Source organism: Hesperophylax consimilis, chromosome 17 (assembly GCF_061612785.1).
Source record: "Hesperophylax consimilis isolate HC1 chromosome 17, BYU_Hcon_1.0, whole genome shotgun sequence".
NCBI classification, from domain to species: domain Eukaryota; kingdom Metazoa; phylum Arthropoda; class Insecta; order Trichoptera; family Limnephilidae; genus Hesperophylax; species Hesperophylax consimilis.
In genome coordinates this window covers 8,640,191-8,663,583 of record NC_142852.1, presented here as the reverse complement: position 1 = coordinate 8,663,583, position 23,393 = coordinate 8,640,191, and the positions used below count along the sequence as shown (strand labels likewise).

Sequence of the window (23,393 nt, the reverse complement as noted above, 5' to 3'; positions counted from 1 at the left end):
AATTTCTCGTTTATTCTTCTTTGCAGTTCCAACTAATGTTATCCCTTTTTCCAGTAACTTCTTGGCCGTGGGTATAGACGTGAACCAATTGTTACATTTCATGTTTCTGTTAAGACCTTGTACGGGAGCAGTCAGTTCTATAACATTATTATGACATTTTCTGTACAGAACTAATGGAGAATCTAGCACACGAACCAAGCGCCTATCTTTACCAGCCCCATCATTGTCAGGCACTAAATACTCTTCATCTTCTTCCACTTGATCACCGTCTTCATGAGATGGGACTTCAGAATGGTCCCAGAAATCCTCGATAACACCGTTGGGCTCATCTTCTGAATCTTCTCCTAGGTTTAGCTCTTCGTCGTCAGAAACCAACAAAGCAGCTGCAATTTTACCCCCCCCAAGATTTCGAGTCTGGGATTCCATATCTGAAAACAATACAACACCTCATTACACTGCATACACTGTCATTACATTCATAACATATTATTAGTCCATGAATGTCTCGTTACTGGGCGCAGGCCCTCTCTATCAACACTGTACTGTAGCCATTATCACAAAGTAAAGTAAATCATAAATAATCTGTAAACTTACCAGAGAGGTGTCGAAAAATAACTTCAGTAATTCAAGTATAACTGGAAGGAAGAACTAACACTATTCCTACCACGGGGTACTGGGGTACCCCGGAACACCTGTGGACGCGACTGCACTTGCCGGGAGGTCACGGCTTACCGACGTACTTACGCGCCATTTATCGAGAGTAGATTAGCTAGAGCGATTTTTGCAACAGTGCAATATTGTCAAAATTGTTGATATTTTAAACACCAGGGGGGTACTCCAGTACCCCAGGTAGGGTTTAAGAGTTAAGCGTCCTTACATACCCCGGTTGAGGATCTTGCTTCAGAACAGCTATAAAAGAAACTGACAGACACAACCTCCCTATATCCTCCTTCAGCATCCTAACTTACCCCAATTGAGGATCTGGCTTCAGGACAGCTATTAAAGAAACTGACAGACAAAACTTCCCCATACCCTTCTTAAGCGTCCTTACATACCCCGGTTGAGGATCTTGCTTCAGAACAGCTATAAAAGAAACTGACAGACACAACCTCCCTATATCCTCCTTCAGCATCCTAACTTACCCCAATTGAGGATCTGGCTTCAGGGCAGCTATTAAAGAAACTGACAGATATAACCACCCTATACCCTCATTAAGCGTCCTCACATACCCGGTTGAGGATCTTGCTTCAGAACAGCTATAAAAGAAACTGACAGACACAACCTCCCTATATCCTCCTTCAGCATCCTAACTTACCCCAATTGAGGATCTGGCTTCAGAACAGCTATTAAAAAAAACTGACAGACATAAACTCCCAATATACTTCAGCCTCCTAACATACCCCAATTGAGGATCTGGCTTAAGGGCAGCTATTAAAGCAACTGGCAGACATAACCTCCGCATACTCTACATCAGTCTCTTAACATTCCCAAATTGAGGATCTGGCTTCAGGACAGCTATTAAAGAAACTGACAGACATAACCTCCCCATACCCTTCTTAAGCGTCCTTACATACCCTGGTTGAGGAGCTGACTACAGAAAAGCTATTCCACAAACTGACAGACATAACTTCGCCACACCCATCAGCCTCCTAACGTATTTATTTAGAATTAACGACAAAAGTTCCAACTACAAACATGAATGTTATTGACAGTCTTAGTACAATTCGGAAAGAAATGATACATTATGAGATTATATAAGTAAATAGAAAACACATGCGAAGTTATTAATAGAAACAAAAACTTTTACGCAGTGATCTCATTAGATGTTTCTAGTGCAATATATAATTCGATGGAGGCCCTTGAGGTGATTTTGCACAAAAACGGCGCTATACAAGTCATCCAATTATTATTATTATTATTATTATTATATTAAAACACTAACTAACAATTGCATACTCTAAAAACCAGTCTTGTGTTCACAATGCAAAATAAAATCCTAATTGTGGATTTAACTGCTGATGCATTACGAAAGAAACCACTTTTGTGTTTCAGGTGCAGTTATAATTATTATATTCTGACTGCATTCCTTGTAAAAAGCTGGGGATCCGCACACAGAATCAATCTCAGAGTAAAACCAGTTTTGTGTTAAGAATGTACCATAATATTCCGATGGAGGATTCACCCGCCAATGTATTTTGAATTAAACCATTCTCTCCAATAAATGGTTCCCGGAGTGACGGTACCCAAACCTGCCTCCAAAATCACAGAGAGAAAAAAGGTGTGTCTTATTGTGAATTTCGTTATGAGCATATCAGCAATATGCGCATTGAAAAAACTTGTGATTTATTTCTTGTTTAAACTACGTCTATTAATTCAAATGTTGACTGCAGTCTGTGTGATTTGCATTATTTGTATTTCAGTGGAAAGAAAATATGTGGTTTGTTTGTAAATGACCGCTACGATACCATATGTATTTAAAAATACATTTATTATTCGATGGCGTTGTTGGATTTATTACTTAATATCAATGATATTATAATATCTAAAATATTTATTCCCGAATCGTTTTAAGTTTCAGATGGTTCCCTCTATTTATTCTACTATTACATTACTTTTGACCGGTCGGTAGCCGAGTTGACAAAGCGCTTGGGTCCCATTCGGGCGTAGTGTGTTCAATTCCTCGGCTGGCTAAGTCCTCTATCACAACACAAGCAACATTTTTAGCTTACTGTGGTGGTTGTAGGAGATTTTCAAATACTGTCAGGTTATTCGTAACCCGGGAATGTTTGTCTTTCCTTCTAAAAAATTTAAATTTAAAAAAAAAACATGAGTTTAAAGTCCCAGACTGTCCTTAAACATCACAAATTGCTTTTATACATACCAAAAACTTTTATTTGTCCTCATCCAAGCCATTTTTTCTTGCTGTTATACAAAATACAATATTTATGAAGAAGAACATACGAGAGAAAGGAAAAGCAAATTTAAACACGTTACCATAGCAGCAAATAACACAGACTTATCTCCTGGCGCACCACAGGCAGTGAGCAGTGAGACGGGAATGTGGTCCTCCGAATCCTTCACACCATCCCCGGCAGCACAGTAGTCAGACGCGACCCCTATGAAGACGATGGAATAGTTGGGAACAGACTTCCAAAGAACCCTGGGAACAATATTTGTAATATTTTTCGCAGTTTGATAGGTTTTCCATGTATTTCAAAAGATTTTTACAGCATTTACCCGAAGGATTTTAACCTTACTTCTTTTTTTTTAATTTTCTTCTTTCCCGCATGAAAAAATCCTTTTAAAAAAGTAATAGAATGGCTATTTCCTGTAAAAATATTTGCTTGCCTGGCGAATTTAGTATGAAAATGGGGAAAATACAGAGAAATTAGGGTAAGCGCGATGAACCACCAGCGAATCCACGGTGGATTCTTCGGTATACTACGACTACGTCAGAAATCCACTGTTGTTTTTTTGGCAAACTAAGGGTTAAAAATTGGTTAGACTAACATATGATTAGTAATTAAGTAACAAACCTTAATTTTGGAACAGAGGCCAAAATACATTTTTTTTTAAATTTCAATCTAAAGGCATTACGGATTTTTCATGATTTCAGATTAGCATTAATTTATTATTAACGCGGCTAAAGTCATTTCAATCCTATTTAATTCTTAATGGTGGTCTTACACCAGTGCGACACTGATAGAATTTCCATACTAAAACGTGCCGCGAGTATACTATATATTATTTTTAATTAATAAATTAAAATAACACAAATTCGTCAAATTAAATTTACTTGCGCAGACCGGGATTTGAACTCACGACCTTCGTGTTGCTTTACGATCTTACCCAGAGGCGGATTTGCAGTCTTGGCCGCCCTAGGCCCCAGACCATGTAGCCGCCCCTTTCTCAGTACCCATCATAGGTTAGGCGAGGGCGGCTGCGGGGCGTGGGGGCGCGCTGTGTGCTGTGTGTGAACACGCTCTTGCATATCGCTATTTCGTACGTAGAATATTTAGGTACTTAGGAAGAAATTTCTTGTTATCATCTGTGTCTTTTTTGTCACGATTGGCCGCCCCTAATATCTGGCCGCCCTAGGCCCGGGCCTACACAGGCCTAAGGGCAAATCCGCCACTGATCTTACCATTGTAGAAGCAAAGAAGACGAAAGAAGCAAATAGTGTTAAAAACACTTAAAATTAATTCTGGACTGTTTTGAAGCAATGTGTACATTCCAGTTGAACGTATGATCAAAGCAAATGTAAATAGATTTTAAATAATATGTTTTTTTTCTGTATCCATTGTAAGCAGGGCCGGTCCTGTGCAGGCGCAAACGGAGCAGTCCGCTCCAGGCGCCGATTTGCCAGTAGTAGTTTCACTATTATGGCCTGGTATATGAGTTTGTTTTAAGTTCGGTTTGGATGAGGTTTCAAGCTTAGCACGACTTGGAACCTAATCCGTATATATGTCGTACGTCAACGATTTTAATAGAGGAATATGTTCGGTTTTCTATGTTAAACCAAATTACTGTCTACATGAGTGGTATATCTATGCTCTCTACAGTCATCAAACTGTCAAAGAAAAAGATTTTTCGCCGACGGTAATAAGAAGATCACCAAATTAATTAAGTCCTACCGAGATTGTTCTCTTTTTCAATTAGATGTTTAATCATTTAAGTGATTGGTGCAACAGCTCGGAATTAAATGTTGACAAAAAATGCAAAATTATGTCATTTTCACGAACGAAGAAACAAATTATTTTTGATTTGAAACTGAATGATCTTTAATTATTGAAAACAATATTAGCGATTTTTAAACGAAAATCTAAAACAGAAAAATCAGAAAAGGATACGGTCACATCTAGGACTCGAACCCAGGACCCTTGTCTTGCCGGGACACCGCTCTGCAAGACAAGGGTCCTGGGTTCGAGTCCTAGATGTGACCGTATCCTTTTCTGATTTTTCTGTTTCACATTTTCGTTTAGAAATCGCTAATATTGTCTTCAATAATTAAATATTACAATTTGAGGTTTTTCTCAATAAAGTTATTCCGAAAAATGAATGATCTTTGCTTATCTACTCTTAGTCTATTAAGGACCTTGGTATCACTTTAGATTACAAGCTGTTATTTTGTGATCAAAATAACAACGTTAACTAGACGTCCACGAGGGAAACACCCGTTCACAGTTGACGTTGACTTCATGGAAACGTTTTGTGTAAGACGGCTCGTATGTGGAAAGAGCTAACGGCATCTGTTTTTCCTCCTTAACATAGCCCTGGCTGTTTACAGCGAAGTCCATTAAGTGAATTTTCTGCGCGGCGGCGTGGAGTGGCGCGTGGTACCGCCACGCCGCTCCGAAGTGTACATGTGGCAGAGCCTATTGTCTTCTTTAAATGAACTGGACCAATATTAGATGAAAGCATGTGAGAACAAGGAAGTTATACGGTTTGTTCCAATTCAATTTGAGAGGCGGGTCTGGATACCAATAAAACCAACTCCCCTGCCACAGGTCACTTCAAGTGTTTAGCTACGGCCGGTGAAGTTTTTGTCCCCTATAGACTACAAAACGGGACCGATTTCGCAAGAAAATGTCATAATTTGGTCTTATTAGTGCCAGAACTGTTTAGTTAGAGAGTAGCTTAACTGTTCGCATGAAACAGCAGACTTTTAGCATTATCTCTGCACCGGAATGATATACAGAGTTAAATTTAAAGCCTATATAATGTAAGTTTTACAAATTAACAATGAATATACGGTAATTAATGGTAAAAAAAGTCGGTGACGCCCGAGAAAGATTCAATTCTTATCTCTGCACTACAATGAGATATGGAATCGAATTCTTGGGGGGGGCAGATGCATTCGTCCACCTACTGTGAGACTGAGAGACTGGTTGCTGAAGATCTTTTGTCCTCCTCAGCTGGACTCTCTTAATCCATCGCCTAGCGCCGCAGTGGGAGGGATATATATATATATATATATATTTTTTTTTTATATTAACTCCACACAGGAGGCCCTGAAGAAAATAATTTCCCTCAGGGCATATGTCATCTTTGGGGATGCTGTGTGGAGGGTATTTTTGTGGAGAGGAAGGAGTGAACATGGGTCTTGAAGAGTCCCATGTTGTAGGAGGGAGGAAACACAGAGGCCGGCAGTTCGTTCCACAGCCGGGCTGTTGAACTTAAGAACGAATCGTAGAAGCGACCCGTTCTCATGTGACAAATGTCAACAGTGTACAAATGTTGGGCGCGCGTTTGGCATGTATCCCGACTACGCTCCGGTGCCGAAGGGATCAATGACGCTAATTCCTCAGAGCATCTTCCATTGTAATACCGATAGAACAAGAACAGCATACCTACCTGACGCCTGTGCTCTAAAGATTGCAGTCAGTTTGTTAAGATTGGGGAATCTATCAAACGGACCGCCCGTTTTTGCACAGAGTCAAGGGTTTTTTTCAGGTATTTTGGGGCTCCGGACCAGAGATGGCTGCCAAATTCGACAGTAGGGCGCACTTGCGATTTGTACAGGGTCAGCAGTTGTGTACTATTAAAGTATTTGCGGGCCCTGTACAGTACGCCCAGCTTCTGAGAGGCCAACTTTGCTCTGGCTTCGATGGAGCCCCCATACTTGAGCTGGTCACTTATAGTTACACCAAGCATATCAATGGAAGGCCTGTTCGGAAGATTGCTTCCGTTAAAGGAGACAAGATTATCATTTGGATCCCTTTTAGACGTAATGAGACAGGATTGGGTCTTTGAAACATTAAATTCGACGAGATTGTTTTTACCCCAGGAGGAAATACTCTCGAGATAACCGTCCATTCTCTGCTTCAAAGCCCTCCGAGCCGTTGGAGTTTGTTTGCCCTTTGGGGGCTTGTCAAACAAAAAGCTATCATGAACTGTACTGTCATCCGCGTAACAATGAATCGGTGCACATGTCAAAAGGTCATTGATGTGCAACAAAAACAAAGTCGGAGACAGAACCGATCCCTGTGGGACGCCAGCATTTATAAATATGTCCATCATTCCTGGACACAACGATCCCTAGATTCCAACACAACCTTCACACCTTTTACCTTTAAAGAACTTTCTTTCCTTAAAAAAGACCCTCCACATAGCACCCCAAAATATGAAAATTATTTTCCCAATGGCTTGCTTCATATTTGCACCAAGATACATTAAAATTCTTAGTAATTTTATCTAATAACTGTGTTTAAACTATGTTAACATTTAATGTTGTCGGAAAATTATTTTTATTAGTTGTAATTTGTTCAAAAATGTTACACCAGGTATGGTATTTTTTGGTCTCGTATATTTAAAAAAAACGAGTTGGTTTTCAAATTGTTCTGTTCTACAAAATAGTAAAAATGGACCAATTACTTTGTTTTTTCCCAAATCACGAAATCTATTTATTTTCATAACTGCAGGCCACCTCAAGACGCTAAGAAATTACTTACCTAATATTATAAATACAAAAAAAACATTAAAACGGACTAATCCCATATTTTTGCAACATAAGTTTGTTTATGCTCACTAATTTAATTTCCTCTGGTAATATACCAATTGTACTTCACACATCAACGATATTTGAATGAGGGTTTTTTTCTGAAGGTAAATTTTCTTTTTCGTGTCTCATGTGTGTGTTCGTGCTACAGGTTTTCAATTTTTGTCAGAATTCAGTTTGATGTATGGCCATTAATTATTTAGTAGAATAAGATGTTTAAATCCTCCAATATTGACTTGACTTTCTCATATCTACTTTTCGTCGGTATAATTTATTCTCATAGCTCTCTTTTGTAGTATGGCAGCGTGGAGTCGCCAGTATGATAGCGATGTGTGGAGTGTAATTTACGATGGCTGCCGGTATCGTAAATCTGTGTTCAAGGAATTCGGATGATTGAAAGATAAAGGTCTGCGATCTTTGTTGAATTTATTTGCGAAAATGAATTTACAAGTTATGCGAACGCAGAGACGGTGGTAGTGGAGAGTGGTGGTCTGGTCGAAAGTTGAAACTAGAATGGCAGAGAGTTGCGTTCCCGTCCGCGCCTAGCTCTCCCGGGGCTTCAGGCGGCGGAGTAATTATTTAGTGTTATCATATGTGGGACGAGTTAAAGTAGTCCCCATATACCTCCCCACCAGCGTCTCTACGCGATACAATAGTAACATATAGTACATAATAACAACAATGAATATTTTACAATGTCAATCATAATTTATAAAAACACAAGTCCATTTATAATCTAAAGTACATAATATTGTGATAATATTGCGCTCGGTTAGCGACAGGAAAGTAATAACAAAGTAATAATAATAGTGGCTCCATGCCGCCGTTGCATAGTAGCTGTGGCCGTACGAATTTTTATTCGCCGTAGTAAATAGGTAAAATGAATGATAATATAAAGGTAAACGGCGAGCGCTAGTCGCAATGTACTTAGCGTAGTAGTGAGCTACCTGTGTATACTACGATTGTTTACGATGATTTAAAATAGCTTGTTATGACAGTTCTATTGTTGTTTTTATTAATGCACTTTTGACGTAGTACATAGTATTGTGAATATTTACATAATAATGATTTTATTGTAGGATGCTTATCTATGCGTGTTATTGATAGTAAATTTTATATTGTTTTTTTTTGTTTGTTTTAGTAACAGTAATTTGTTAGATTGGCTGACATTTGCGATATGATAGTTACAATTAATTTATGAAATTTATGGATACGTCAATATAAGGTTTCTGGTTAGTTTTTTTTTAAATTAATTACTGTGCCTTAATTGCGGTATTGCCAAATTATTACTGCGCTTGATATCTGTCCGGGAAATGAACATGTCTTCCGGATCGAGTTGTCATTTTTGTTATTGGAGGCTGTGTGACGGTTCCTCTTGATGGAATTTCTTCTGTGCTTTGAAAGAATGCAGGTTTCAACTTGTCTATTAACTTAAGGGTGATATGCGGTAGTCGTGATGAGAGATGTTGTGTGACGGATATTGAATGCGGGTTCGATGCCCGGATGCCCGGATGCGGGCGGTGGTTTGCTGGTCGTGCGTGAGTCGGTGGGTCGACGTCGGACGCTGTTGATCGGACTCGATGATGGTCAGGCGCTGGGGAAGAACGTGGTTCTTCACTCCGGTGCTGACAGGAGGCCGAAGGTACGGTGGACCTTGTAGGCGGTTGAGCGGGAGGTGTTTAGACCAGTGAGGATTTCGCGTATCCTCGTGGTGGTCGTGGTGCTTGGATGAAGCGCTGGTCCGAATGCAGGAGCCAGGGCGTTCAGATCCGATGTAGCGCTGGCCTGGTACGACGGCCGGGGCCGGGGCGCTACAGTGATGTCCCGATGAGTCCATGAATATCGTCCTTCGCGCGATGAAGCTGTGCGGGTTGTTATTTGTGTTTCTCTCAGATTGTTGACGCTTAAGTTGAAGAAGTGTAAGAAGTCTGCTCGTTTATGGTTTATGGTTTTTGTACCGTATGTTTTTATATGTTTCCCACTGGCACTGTATAATGTGGTGGGGCATTGTCGTTTTCCGACTTGTTATTAATAAAATTACATGGTTTAATGCAATTATGTGATTTGTTACCGAATTTTGCGTGGTAACTGCAGTAGCCGTATGAAGTGTTATTCGTGTTTAACTGGCTACCGCGTGACCTAGAACGAGGTCGGTGCGCGGAATTTGGGTATGATGTCGATGGATGACGCCATTCGCGGCGGGTGCTGGGCTTTCGGTTTTCGAAATTAATGTTTGCCTGTCCATGATCATCTCTCCGAGTTGTTTTAAGTCGACTGACTTCTAGAGTGAGTGCCGAAATTTGTTCTTGTAAATTTTGTAATATAGCACTGATGTTTGGATTCGAGTTCGGGATGCCATTATGATGTTTACTGTCCATAGTTTCACATTCAGATTTTTGATAAACTTCCGAGATTTTATCTGCTGCAGATGCTAGTTGTAACAGATTGTCGTCGGGTAGTGCGGTAAGTATGGCCTGAATGTGTTGCGGGAGTCTTTGTAGCCAAAGTACGCGTAAGATTGGGCTCTCCGATAGCCCGGGACCAGCGAGTTCATGGATGAGTCGAAGCAGTCCAGAAGGCTTCCTGTCCTCGAGCTGTAGTCCGGTTAGAAGACGAGTGAGTCGCTTTTCTTCAGAATCTTGTAATCTCTCGATGAGTGCTGATTTGAGATGAGTGTACTTGTTTGCTGCAGGAGGATTGATGACGATGTCGCTTACGGCCCTGAGGGTCTCCATGTCCAAAGCTGCAACAATAATGTTGTATTTGGTGAGGTCATCCTTTAGTCTTGAGTTATAAAATTGGCTTTCAGCTTGTGCGAACCAAAGTGCAATGTTGTCGCGCCAGCACGCGGGTAGTTTAACCGAGACAGAGTTTATTGTTGTGTCCATTGTGGAATTGTTACCGTGGATTTCGTTCGATGTCTGGTTATTCTCGAATGACATATTGTTTTGATAATACGGCAAGCAATAGGCAGTATAAAATAGGCAGATGTATGTGTAAAAATAGCAAGGAAACAAAAGCAATGACGACAGTAAATTTAGATTTTGAAAAAAATTTAAAAAATTCAAAAATGTTAGATTGATGGTATCCTAAAATTTCAAAAATCCCTTAATCTAGAGTGCATACAATGTAAATAATGTGGATGTACTGTGACGAGTTTAACTTGTCTGGTCACTTAATTTAATAAACATGTAACAATATTGTAAACTTGCAAAAAAAATTTTTAAAAAGTTATTTTAGAATGTTCGTATTCGGAAATTTAACTGTAAAATCACTGTATGTAGGATTAATTATGGTTCGTTACTTGGTGTTGATTACTGGGCATTGATTTTGAGGCGGATGTTACGAGGTCCGGAACTGGAGTTCTGCCTGCGTAGTAAATCCTGTAGATTCTTGATCTGCGATGAAGTTGATGTTGGTCTGCAGAAATTGTTGCGTTCTGCGGTGAATTTGATGCTTGGTCTGCAGCTGCTGGTGCGGTGTTTCACTGAAATTGAGATTTTTTGGCACTATACTATTCGAATATACGAGTTTTTTGGTTCAGATTAGTGGGTATATTTGATATACTTAAGTATTAGAATTGGTGGGACAATAATGTTTTTTTGAAATGTGCTTTATGATTCGACAATCAGACTCTAATAAAAATACTGGACTTGAAAATGTTGAAAATGAGATTGAAATTATTGAGATTGGAAGTTACTTACTCGATTGTCCAGGATTCTAGCTTCAACGTTCGACCTACCGTGTCCACTAAATATTATTATCACCAGAAATGTCGAGGGTCACCAGTATGGCAGCGTGGAGATGCCAGTATGATAGCGATGTGTGGAGTATAATTTACGATGGCTGCCGGTATCGTAAATCTGTGTTCAAGGAATTCGGATGATTGAAAGATAAAGGTCTGCGATCTTTGTTGAATTTATTTGCGAAAATGAATTTACAAGTTATGCGAACGCAGAGACGGTGGTAGTGGAGAGTGGTGGTCTGGTCGAAAGTTGAAACTAGAATGGCAGAGAGTTGCGTTCCCGTCCGCGCCTAGCTCTCCCGGGGCTTCAGGCGGCGGAGTAATTATTTAGTGTTATCATATGTGGGACGAGTTAAAGTAGTCCCCATAGTAGTATCGTCAAAGCTATAGTAATATAATTAACAGGCAGTATAATTATCAGGATTTTCAAGAGTTCTCAGACTGTTATAAAGGTCTTTTCATCACGATGAAAGCAGTCAAAATAAAACAATCATAATTCTGTTACAAATTTTAATAAAGAGTCAAATCATATCATAACACTGTAAAAAATGAGAAAAAAAACTCAAAAACAAGCTGTAACAAATTCAACATCCGAGGAAAACGTTAAATTTAATTAACATCCTTCTATGGCGAGATCTCCTCCCTTTAAAAGATATTTATGTACAATTTGACTAATTTGGTATAGGGTATAATTTAGTATAACTACAATCTAGTAGATGTTGTACAAACTGAAGTATGCGGATCGTCATTTGTCCAGAGATTGGGCAACAGTTTCGGAACTCAACCCATCGACTAAATATCGTAGCCATTCAAATAATTTTGCTGATTGCCCACCTCGTTGAAACATGGGATGGAATAAACAGGTTTAGTGAAATAAGTTTGTTTGTTATATTGGTAGTGTTGACGGTGGGCAGGCCTTAGTAGTCCATCTAGTTATCTTAATACCGGTTGTATTTGTTATACTTGGATGGCCTGTAGCCACGGTAACCTTTGTAACCATTGTAATCGTTATCCCAGTCGTCTAATTTTGAAATTCCAGCAGAAGCGAACTGAAATTACGAAAACATAAATAAATTAGATACTTTAAAAATCTGTTGTACTTTGGCCATCGTTTGAGGCCCCGTAGTAAGCGTCAAAGATGGATTGAAACGGAGATAGATGAATACGAATGTTAGAGGGAGCGCGCTATTATAAAAAACGATAATAATTAAGCGAAAATTATGAAAATATTTAATTAAACACGATTCGTTTGAAATGGAGAAAAATCTCCAGACAAATGCTTTAATTGCATTTAAAGATACGCAGCGAATTTTTTCATGCCTGTAAGTGTGCTTTTAATAATTTTACGGGGCTTACTTTGCTATTTTTATATATCTCATTTTTGGAATATAAGAACTTAAGGAGTTAACGAGAAACTTCTTATAATTTGGCTTAAGAACGAACTTTCAGATCCTCCGCAGAAGTTCTAGTTCTGTCCCACAATGGACAGTATCAATGTGCGCTCTTCGGTGGTCAATGTACGAAATACGTTATAGTTAATTCAAAGCATTCTCTTACCCTCCCGGGGAAACCAGCTCGTCTAAACTAATTGGGTAAATCTATTAATATAAACTTTTTTTTTTCAGGCTGCTCAACTTTCTTCATTCCTAATATTGTTAAATGCTGATTAGAAATATGAAAATTTCAAAAAAAAATTACCTTTACTTAATCATTAAAATGGCGACCATCGTGAACAGGAAACAATATGACTTACTTAAAACAGGACTTTGCTACGCTCTTGCAAATATACTTCTGGGGCTTTAATGCTAGAATTGCCAATATCAAACTAGTAAATTGCTCTGTATTTAATTGGCGTATCAATTTCTAGGCTTTAAAATATTTTGAATCCTGCATTAGACATTTCATAAGTTCATCAATCTAAAACATCTGACATAGGTGAATACACATTCATATAAGGTACGATTTTAAATTACTTTCTGGTACCTTAATCAAATAACCGAAAACTGACATAGACACTTCTGGCATTAACTTGCAGATTAAGACACAAAACGATGTGCTGGAATTTTTTTTATAAAAACTCTCTCTCTAGACAGACTTATAGGTTAGCGAAATCAAAAACTGACTGTAGCTATTAAAATTCAGAAAATTCCAGTTCCAGCACTCACAGTGAAGAAATACCACTTTTTTTTCGAACTGTAACTATTCATGTTCACAAAAGTCTTGTTAAAATACTCACATATTGCGAGTAACAAAACATTAAAATTTAGCGGTCCTTGGAAGAATGTATGTCATCAATGCAATTCGTGGTTCAATTTACATTGACCAGGAATGTATTGATTCGAAATAATATATAGGTAGATAAATAAGTTTTTTTCTTACCATTGCTGTTCCGAGGAGCACAAAGGCAACGAGGAAGAGATTGATGAACTGCATCTTGATTGTTTTATCGAAGTGATAGAACTGATGCAGGTTTGCTGTCTGCAGACCTTTTATAGTCCCCCTTTGATCTCCCACCTGTGTCCTTTGTCATTGACTTCTCAAATGATATATTACAAAATAATAAAAATCATCCACTTCTTTATACCAGTTGCATCGACAAATATGGTACCTGACAATTGGAACGCAACACGAAACTTTTGATTTATTTTCACCGTAGAAAACATAGTCAAACATTCTCATTTTATGTGAAACTGCACTGAAGATTCCTAACTGCTTCCAAGCTGGATTTAGTGAGGTTATGTTGTGAAGCTAAAGAATTGTGGAGAGGGGAAGGAGATTGTAGAGATGAAGGTGGGGAAGTATCTGGCTATTCAGATCTGGTCACAAAACACGCCATCCATCCACGCATTCTCGACCTCTTCAACCGTTCTTTTTCAAGTCATATAAACTCCTCACACCTCTTTCTTCAATCTTCACGTAGTTACTACTAATTTTACCACAAATAATGATTTGTGTCTTTGACTCTGTATCTTATTCCAGTGCAGAGATAATGTGATAAGATTTCCACTTGCGTCGCCGACATCTTATACCATATAATTAAATTAATAAAATATTTGGAAGATTTTTCTATTATTGATACTAACCAATATGGATTCCAAAAAAAAAGGGCACTGAAGTGCTACTTCAAAAGTTTGCCAGCTTGATAAATAATAATTTAAATAATAAACATCATGTATTAGTCTTATTTATAGATTATTCCAAGGCATTTGACACTATTAACCATAAAAAATTGTTGAAAATACTAGAAATCATAGGAATAAGAGGGAAACTTCTAAAACTATTTGAAAATTATTTGAACAACAGGTGCATGCAAATAAAGCTTTTGAACACTTTAAGTAAAAAAAGAAAAATCTTAGCAGGTGTTCCTCAAGGTTCCATATTAGGTCCTATTTTATATATAATTTATGTATCTTTTATTAAATTTATTTTTAAACATGTAAAACACTTTGTGTACGCGGATGATACTGCATTGGTGTTTTCTTGCAGTGATTTGCAATTATGTATTGAACTTTTACAAAAAGATTACATTGAACTTTTAAAATGGTCTCACGACTCTGGCCTAATCATAAATGCAAAAAAAACTAAATTGATACACATTAGATCACCCAATGCCAAGGTAAATACTATTATACCCGAAATTAAAACACACAATTCAGATTGCCTACATGTTGGTATCCCTGCGTTGTGTACATGTGAAAATATTGAACTGGTTAAAAAATATGTTTATTTAGGTGTTATTATTGATTGTTTTTTCAAATGGGATTTACAGATAAATAAAGTCTGTGAACGACTGAGATCTATTATTAGTAGATTATATAAATTAAAATTTTATGTTCCAATATGCACACTTCGAATAATTTATTTATCACTAGCTGAATCTATCATAAGGTATGGAATTACAGCTTGGGGATTTTCCTCTAAAACAAATATAAATCATGTTCAAGCAGTTCAAAATTCTCTTGTTAAATTATTAGCTCATAAAAGTTTATATGAACAAAGGCATAATGTTCCACACCTTTATCAAAATCTGAAAATCCTCTCGGTAAGAGCAATTATGTGGTATAAAATAATTTTTCAGCACATAAATAGCCCTATGTACATAAATAGACTGGAACACACTTACAATACTCGATTTACATTAAATGAAGGACTAATCGTACCAAAGCATGTAAACAAATATGGACAAAGAACGCTAGACTACATGATACCAAATTGTTTAAATATGTTACCTGCAGAAATCAAAAAATGTACAAATATAAAAAGAAATTTTTTGTTGAAAAATTGGCTAGCTGAAAGAAATAGTTTGTACTAGACTCTAATACAAACTATTTCTAACTGCATACGCTTTAATTGTTTTTTGTTTTTATTTTTATTGTATTACACCTCTCATGATATGAATGTATACATTTGATATAATCTGTTTAAGTTAAAAGCACCCAATGACAAACTACTTTAAAGTAGTTTATTGGGACTTTTTGATTTTTGTATATTATTTTTGATATTTAATAAAAAATAAATAAAAAAAATAAAAAAAATTCAAACCACTCTTTAAACACTCCCGAAAGTAATAAGGGACGGGTAGGTAGCAAGATAGGAAAGCTTCGCATTATTTCTGGAGTGTTCGGGTTACGATATTTTTTGTATGGGCAAGACGTTCTAGAAGAATCTCGTAGCATCGCTACAACTTTAACATTCATCGAGCGATATGAGATGTTGATGTAATTAATTAAAAATCAATCTTTAATAGACAAATAGTCTCGTAAGGCATTATAAGAGGAATATTTCAACGTCAAGACAGTGTTTTCCGCGGTTTATTTGTCGTAATTTTGTGAATAGTGCACTGACTACAGCAAAAAATTTTGGCGTAGGAGCAAAGATATACCACGCAGTATAAATAATCAAGTACTTTCCTAATAAAATATATAAACCATCGACAATATGTGTAATATTAAACTTCCAACCTGTATAGAAATTATGTTCCAGCCACCATATCACATGACATCCACCAACAGAGGACAGCAGTAGCCAGTTTTTAAACCATTAATATTATAAATAACTTTTTGATACACATGTTGGAAAAGCATTGACCACTTTATTGTTTTCAGATCATATTTACATTTTCAAAGTCAATGACAAGGTAAGGACACTTCTGGTGAAAAATCAAAGACAGAGTACCTATAAAAGGTCTGCAGAGAGGAAATCTGGCATCAGTTTTATCGCTTCGAAAAGACAAACAAGATGCAGTTTATCAATCTCTTCCTGGTGGCGTTTGTGCTCGTTGGAACAGCAATGGTAAGAAAAAACGCAATTTAATTTCTTATGTACCTACCCATGGATATATTTGGAATTAAAAATATATGCCAAATTTGGTATCCGGTGACTTGAATTTAAAAAATAAATATTCACTAACCCAACCCTCACCAAAAATAAAAACAAAAATACACAAAATTCATTTACAGTTTAAACTCCAAATAATGCCAGGATTGTTGTCGTACGTCAAGTAGATTAATCAGCTTTTATAAATGGCAGTAAGGATTGTTCTCTGGCTTAGGGTGATCACAGAAATCAGTAATTCTTTAGTTGAACATAATACTAACCGACATTGTGACGTTTTGGATAGTTTTACGCTAACAATTTTAAGAATAACTTGAAATACGTGTCTACAATAACACCCTGTATAAATATTTTACTTGTTGTTAGGTTAGGTTATGTCAAGATGAGAAATTTTATTTATTTATTAACGCCAGGGGTTTTATCATATTATGAATAGTGAAAAAATATATAGTAGAATTTTATCATAGATGACTGAATAAAAATATTTTCTAATTATTTAATTATTTAAAAATTCCACTGACTCGGTATAATTATTTCCCTCCACGAGAAGACTGGGTAAAGATGAGTACAAATGGTAGTTTGTCACAGAATTTCTATACTGACACTAATCTTGACTTCTTGTATCATTTAGTGGAATCCGAAAATGTATCAATGCAAGCAATTCTGGACTGTCACATGCGTCATTTAGAAGAAATACCAAGACAGTGAAAATACTTCTGTCCGACAATTTTAAAGAGTGTTGTATTTCAACAAAATATGATTCTATCTATCCCCGCTCAATATCAATTTTTATGATGTCTAAAATGATGTCATTATCAGTTTAACTGATTTAGTAATAAAGTAATTGTACAATAGATGAATGTATGTTTCCATAATTTCAGTTCACCTCTGCTGGACTTGCCAGACCACACTACTGGGATGATGATTACAATGATGACTACGGATACTGGCCATCCAGGTATAACAGATACAACTCGTACTACGATTACTAGATGAAGTACTAAGGCCTGCTCACCAATCAACACTACCAATATAAGAACACAAAGTTATTTGAATGACTACGATTTTTTGACGATGGTTGAGCTATAAAACTGTTGCCAAATCTCTACACAAAGGACAATCCGTATACTTCAGTTTGTCAATCTCAACAACATCTACGAGATTGTAGCTATACTTATTTATATGCAGTAAAAAAATAGTCAAATTATACAAAAATATTTTTCAAAGTGAAGACATTTCACCATAGAAAGATGACTAAATTTCACATTTTCCCCGGATGTTGAATTTGTTACAACTTGTTTATGCGTTTTTTCTCATATTTTACAGCGTTTTGATATGATTTGACTACTTATTAAAAATTGAAATTGAATTATGATTGTTTTATTTTTGTTTTGCTTTGAAAATACTATTAGTGTCTTTCAAACATGAATTTGAAATAGAAAATACAGAAAAAAATTCGTTACCATTTAAGAATTGAACCAAGGTGACCTAGTCTTTTCTGCTTCAATTTTCCATTTTAGAGTCGCTTATATTGTCTTCAATGATTAAATTATACAAATGAGGTATCTTTTTTACTTACTTTGTTAATATTGGAAATTATAAAGCCAGATGGTTTTGTGATATTTACAAAATATTAGCCGTCTTCTAAGGGTTAAACATATTTTCCACACCGAAGGCCCTGAGAAAAAATATTATTCTGTCTCCTCGTCATCTCTGGGTATGCTCTGTGTGGGTGGAGGAGAGGTAAGAATGAACATGAGTTTTAAAGAGAAAGATATGTTGCAGGAGGGAGGAAACATAGAGGCAGCAAATTATTCCACAGATGAGCTGTTGAATTCAAAAACGAGTCCTAAAAACGATGAATTATCATGTGAAATAGATCAACTGTGTACAGAATGTTGGGTGCGTTTCCCGACGACGCACCGGTGCCGAACGGATCAAAGACGCTAGTTCATCAAATCGTCTTCCATTACCTTGCTAATTAAAAACGAATACCTGACACATTTTCTAAAAAGAATGCAATCCGGGATGGGTTTTGATCGACCCGCACTAACATGGCCCTTCGTACAGCCCCTACCTTAACCCGCCTCACAATGTTTCCCAACTGGTTGGCGCCACAGCACTCCTGCCTTTACACTGCACAGACAGTGAAAATACGTAAAGTTCAAAAGTAAGGTAACGCATTGCGCGTGGTACCACCGCTCCGTTGTCCAAAATGTTGGAGACCATTGTCTTCTTTAGATGAACTGGACCAATATTGGATGCAACCATGTGAGAACATGGAAGTTATACGGTTTGTTCCAATTCAATTTGGGAGGCGGGTCTGGATATTAATATAACCAATTACCCTGCCACAGGTCACTTCAAGTGTTTCGCTACGGCCGGTAAGGTTTTCGTCCCCTATAGACCACAAAACGGGACCGATTTCGCAGAAAATTGCAAAGTTTGGTCGTATTAGTGCCAGCAATATTAAGTTATAGAGCAGTTTAAGTTTTCGCATGAAACAGCAGACTTTTCGCATTGTCTCTGCACCTGAATAAAATAGTGAAATTTAAAGTCGTTATAATCTAAGTTTTACAAATAAATAATGTGATATACAGCAATGAATGTTAGAAAAGGTCGGTGACGCCCAAAGAAGATTCGATTCTTATTTCTGCATTAGAATGAGATATGGAATCGAATTCTTGGGGGGCAGACGCATTCATCCACCTTCTGCGAGACTGAGAGATTGGTTGCGGAAGATCTTTTGTCCTCTCGATCCATCGTCTTGCAGTGGGAGGGATATATTCAAATGTCCTGATTCCTACACGACCCTCATACCGTTTACCTTTCCAGAACTTCAACTGCTTCCTTTTCTTTAAAAAGTCCCTCTACACAGCATCCCAAAATATGGAAATTATTTTCACCATGGCCTCCTTCATATTTGCAAAAAGATACATTCAAATTCTTAATAAAATTATGTAATAACTGTGTTCAAACTATGTTATCATTTAATGTTGTCGGAGCATTCTTTTTATAAGTTGTAATTTGTTCAAAAATGTTACACCAGGAATGTTATTTTTTAGTCTCGATTATTTAAAAAAACGAGTTGTTTTTCAAATTGTTGTGTTCTACAAAATTATAAAAATGGACCAATTACTTTGTTTTTTCCCAAATCACGAAATCTATTTATTTTTAAAACTGCAGGCCACCTCAAGACGCTTAGAAATTATATAAACAAATATTATAAATAAAAAAAACATTAATACGGACTAATCACATATTTTTGTAACTTAAGTTTGTTTATGCTCACTCCTAATTTAATTTCCTCTGGTAATATACCAATTGTACTTCATACATCAACTATATTTGAATATGGGTTGTTTCTCTAAAGGTAAATTTTATTTTTCGTGGTTCATGTGTGTGATTGTGCTGCAGGTTTTCAATTTTTCTCAGAATTCAGTTTGATGTTTGGCCATTAATTATTTAGTAGAATAAGATATTTAGCTAGTCCAATATTGACTTTCTCATATCTTCTTTTCGTCAGTATAATTATCATAGCTGTCTTTTGTAGTATTGTTTATTATTTTTACTATCAGGATTTTCATGTGTTCAGACTGTTATAAAGGTCTTTTTATCTTGATGAAGGAACTTAAAATGAAACAATCATAATTCTGTTACAAATTTTAATAAAGAGTCAAATCATGTCAAAACACTGTAAAAATGAGAAAAAAACACAAAAACAAGTTGTAACAAATTCAACATCCGAGGAAAATGTTAAATTTAATTGACATCATTCTATGGCGAGATGTCCTCACTTTGAAAGATATTTTTAAACATTTTGACTGTTTTGGTATTGGGTATAATTTAGTATAACTATAATCTAGTAGATGTTGTACAAACTGAAGTATGCGGATTGTCCTTTGTCCAGAGATTGGGCAACAGTTTCAGAACTCAACCCATCGATTAAATATCGTAGTTATTCAAATAATTTTTCTCATTGCCCACCTCATTGAAACATGGGATGGAATAAACAGATTTTAGTAAAATTAGTTTGTGTATTATATTGGTAGTATTGATGGTGAGCAGGCCTTAGTAGTCCATCTAGTTATCTTAATACCGGTTGTATTTGTTATACTTGGATGGCCTGTAGCCACGGTAACCTTTGTAACCATTGTAATCGTTATCCCAGTCGTCTATACCAGCAGAGGTGAACTGAAATTACGAAAAAAAAATTAATGTTTTAGAAACTTTTACAAATTTGTTATAATCTGGCCACCTCACTCAATTTTCGTTTTAGGCCCCGTAGTAAGCGTTCAAAGATGGATTGAAACGCAGATATATAAATACGTATTTTGGAGGTTAATATTAAAAAACGATAATAATTAAGCGAAAATGATGAAAATATTTAATAAAACACGAATCGTTTGTAATCGAGCCTAAATTTATCAATTTTCAATCGAGGGAATTTCGTATAATTAACGTTTTAACGTATTATATTTTTATAAATCGGTAGAAATTGAGTATGCGGGCTTAAGAAAGAATTAAGTTTAAAATTAATTAGTAATTCACGGGTCACAAACTTTGGGGTATCACAGGGAAGCACATTGGGACCTCTTCTATTTATATACTACATCAATGAGTCAGTTATGCGTTCTAACAGTGCTATATTTAAAGGAGAAGATTGAAGTGGCTTGGCAAAAATCTACTTACACTGAATATAACAAAAACTTAACTAAAGAATCAGCTGAACTATAAAAGGACAACCTAACACACCATACATAATAAAAAGAAACAACCTTAATTTTTATTCGGATAAAATTGATTCTAACTGCAACTGGGAAGAATTGGAACATGTAAAAAACATCAAATATCTATGTTTTATTATAGATAATAATCTTAAGTGGAAATATCACATCGAAAACCTTTCAATATGTGTAAGAAAATTGATACACACATTCTTTGCATTACGAAATATAATTAAACAACAGAACCTATGCATTGCATTGGTTGGGGATCGTCAGGTAGAACAAGTTTATATCCGCTTGTGAAGGCCCAGAAACCCGTTATTAGAGTAATTTTGCGTAAACCCTATAAGAACTCTAGCGATCTGCTCTACATAAAACTTAATTTGATTGATGTTCGTCAAAAATGACATAAAATGGGTTATTATTGACGTAAACAAAAATGTAGAAAATCTTGATAAAATTGATCATAAATATATCACAAGAAGTCACACCCGAGAGGATCTCGTGGTCCCAGGGATCAATACGACAAAGTATCAAAACATATCTGGTACCGAAGTTATATACAAAAATCTCGCAAGAATTAAATATCAATATATGCAAAATGTCCTTCGTCGGATCAATAATATGTAAATGATTGATTGGCTTGAGGAGGGTGGAGTCTGAAAACTATTAAATAATTACTAATAAGTAAGTTTTTTTTACCATTGCTGTTCCAAGAAGCACAAAGGCAACGAGAAAGAGATTGATGAACTGCATCTTAATTGCTTTATCGAAGTGATAGAACTGATGCAGGTTTGCTGTCTGCAGACCTTTTTATAGTCCCCCTTTGATCTTCCACCTGTGTCCTTTGTCATTGACTTTTCAAATGATATATTAAAAAAATAATAAAGTCATCCGTTATTTTCCACCAAGTGCATCAACAAATATGGTATCTGACAGTTGGAATGCACCACGGAACTTTTGATTTATTTTTCACCGTAGAAAACATCGTCAAACATTCTCATTTTATGTGAAACTGCACTGAAGATTCCTAACTGCTCCCAAGCTGGATTTAGTGAGGGTATATTGTGAGGCTGAAGATTGTGGAGATGGGAAGAAGATTGGGGAGATAAAGGTGGGGAAGTATCTGGCTATTCAGATCTGGTCGCCAAATACGCCATACTGATCACGAGGCCTAAAACGATCGATTTGAAAAATTTCATAACAAACTTTCAGTAAATCGCGAATTTTTTTTGAGGAAGTCGAAACACGTGTTCTTCAAAATGATAATATTTATCGTATTCAGATATATTCTGCGTGTTCTTCCCATGGAATAGGTGTAAACAAACTGCGGTCCACGATTACTTATGGTAAGGCTGGCTAATAGCACCGCAAAAAGAATTAAGAAATTCTTTAATGGCATATCAGATATATTTCCAAGTTAGTTAAATAGATAAATAAATATGAAACCATCTTCGCGTTCTGTGCGTGACTATAGAAATTTGTTGCAATATGCATTAAAAACCATTCACGTGTTCTGAATAAATTTATTTTACATAATGTGAATAGATTTGCATTATGTCTGGTCTCTAGGTTAAATCTATTTGTTGCCTCCAGTCTAAGGTGTATGAACCACGGATAAGTTTAATGCTTCCACTTATATATCTACTTGGATTTGTTCCAGTATACTTAGTTTGGTGTGGAAGCCATATATCACTATCAATCGAACTTTGAGATTGCCAATCCTGGATTTCCTTTGGAACACATCGAACAATCAAAGCAGATTTCATTCCTTGTTTAACAGTCCTGAGCAGTGGACATCCTTTTGGGTGGTGACCAACAGACCAAATTTAACAAACTGGAGTCTTCATCCTTGGACGATAAGTAATCGAAAAGAATCTTCCGGTCCTGCACTATCATGAGCTTTTGCCATGGGGACCTTATTCTAGAACCGACAAAAAGATAGTAGTCCACAATGGAATGCTAGTACCTACCCTGATGCATGACAGTGGAGCATCAAACTGGCATAAAAAGAATAAAAATATACTGAATACTCTAGACATTTGATTCAAGAGGTAAACCATGTATGATCCTGTGAGAAATTGTGGTA

The 23,393-nt window shown here is 36.5% G+C and overlaps 4 long non-coding RNA genes across 5 annotated transcripts in view; 1 reads left to right on the top strand and 3 right to left on the bottom strand.

Annotated features, from left to right (window-relative positions):
- Positions 1-23,393, bottom strand: part of LOC149415912 (uncharacterized) — a 40,543-nt gene that overhangs the window by 6,501 nt on the left and 10,649 nt on the right. The gene's annotated exons all lie outside the window — the stretch shown is intronic.
- Positions 11,740-13,781, bottom strand: LOC149415916 (uncharacterized). The gene is made up of 2 exons (XR_016303505.1): positions 13,623-13,781; positions 11,740-12,292 (listed from the first exon to the last, which is right to left on the bottom strand). It is a non-coding gene; the product is annotated as an uncharacterized LOC149415916 (long non-coding RNA).
- Positions 11,740-22,288, bottom strand: LOC149415914 (uncharacterized). Of its 2 annotated transcripts, XR_016303507.1 has the most exons (3): positions 22,007-22,165; positions 20,293-20,771; positions 11,740-11,804 (listed from the first exon to the last, which is right to left on the bottom strand). It is a non-coding gene; the product is annotated as an uncharacterized LOC149415914 (long non-coding RNA). The 2 variants fall into 2 exon arrangements; XR_016303506.1 differs by lacking the exon at positions 11,740-11,804 and having other exon boundaries at positions 20,229-20,771; positions 22,007-22,288.
- Positions 16,377-17,946, top strand: LOC149415915 (uncharacterized). The gene is made up of 2 exons (XR_016303603.1): positions 16,377-16,535; positions 17,459-17,946. It is a non-coding gene; the product is annotated as an uncharacterized LOC149415915 (long non-coding RNA).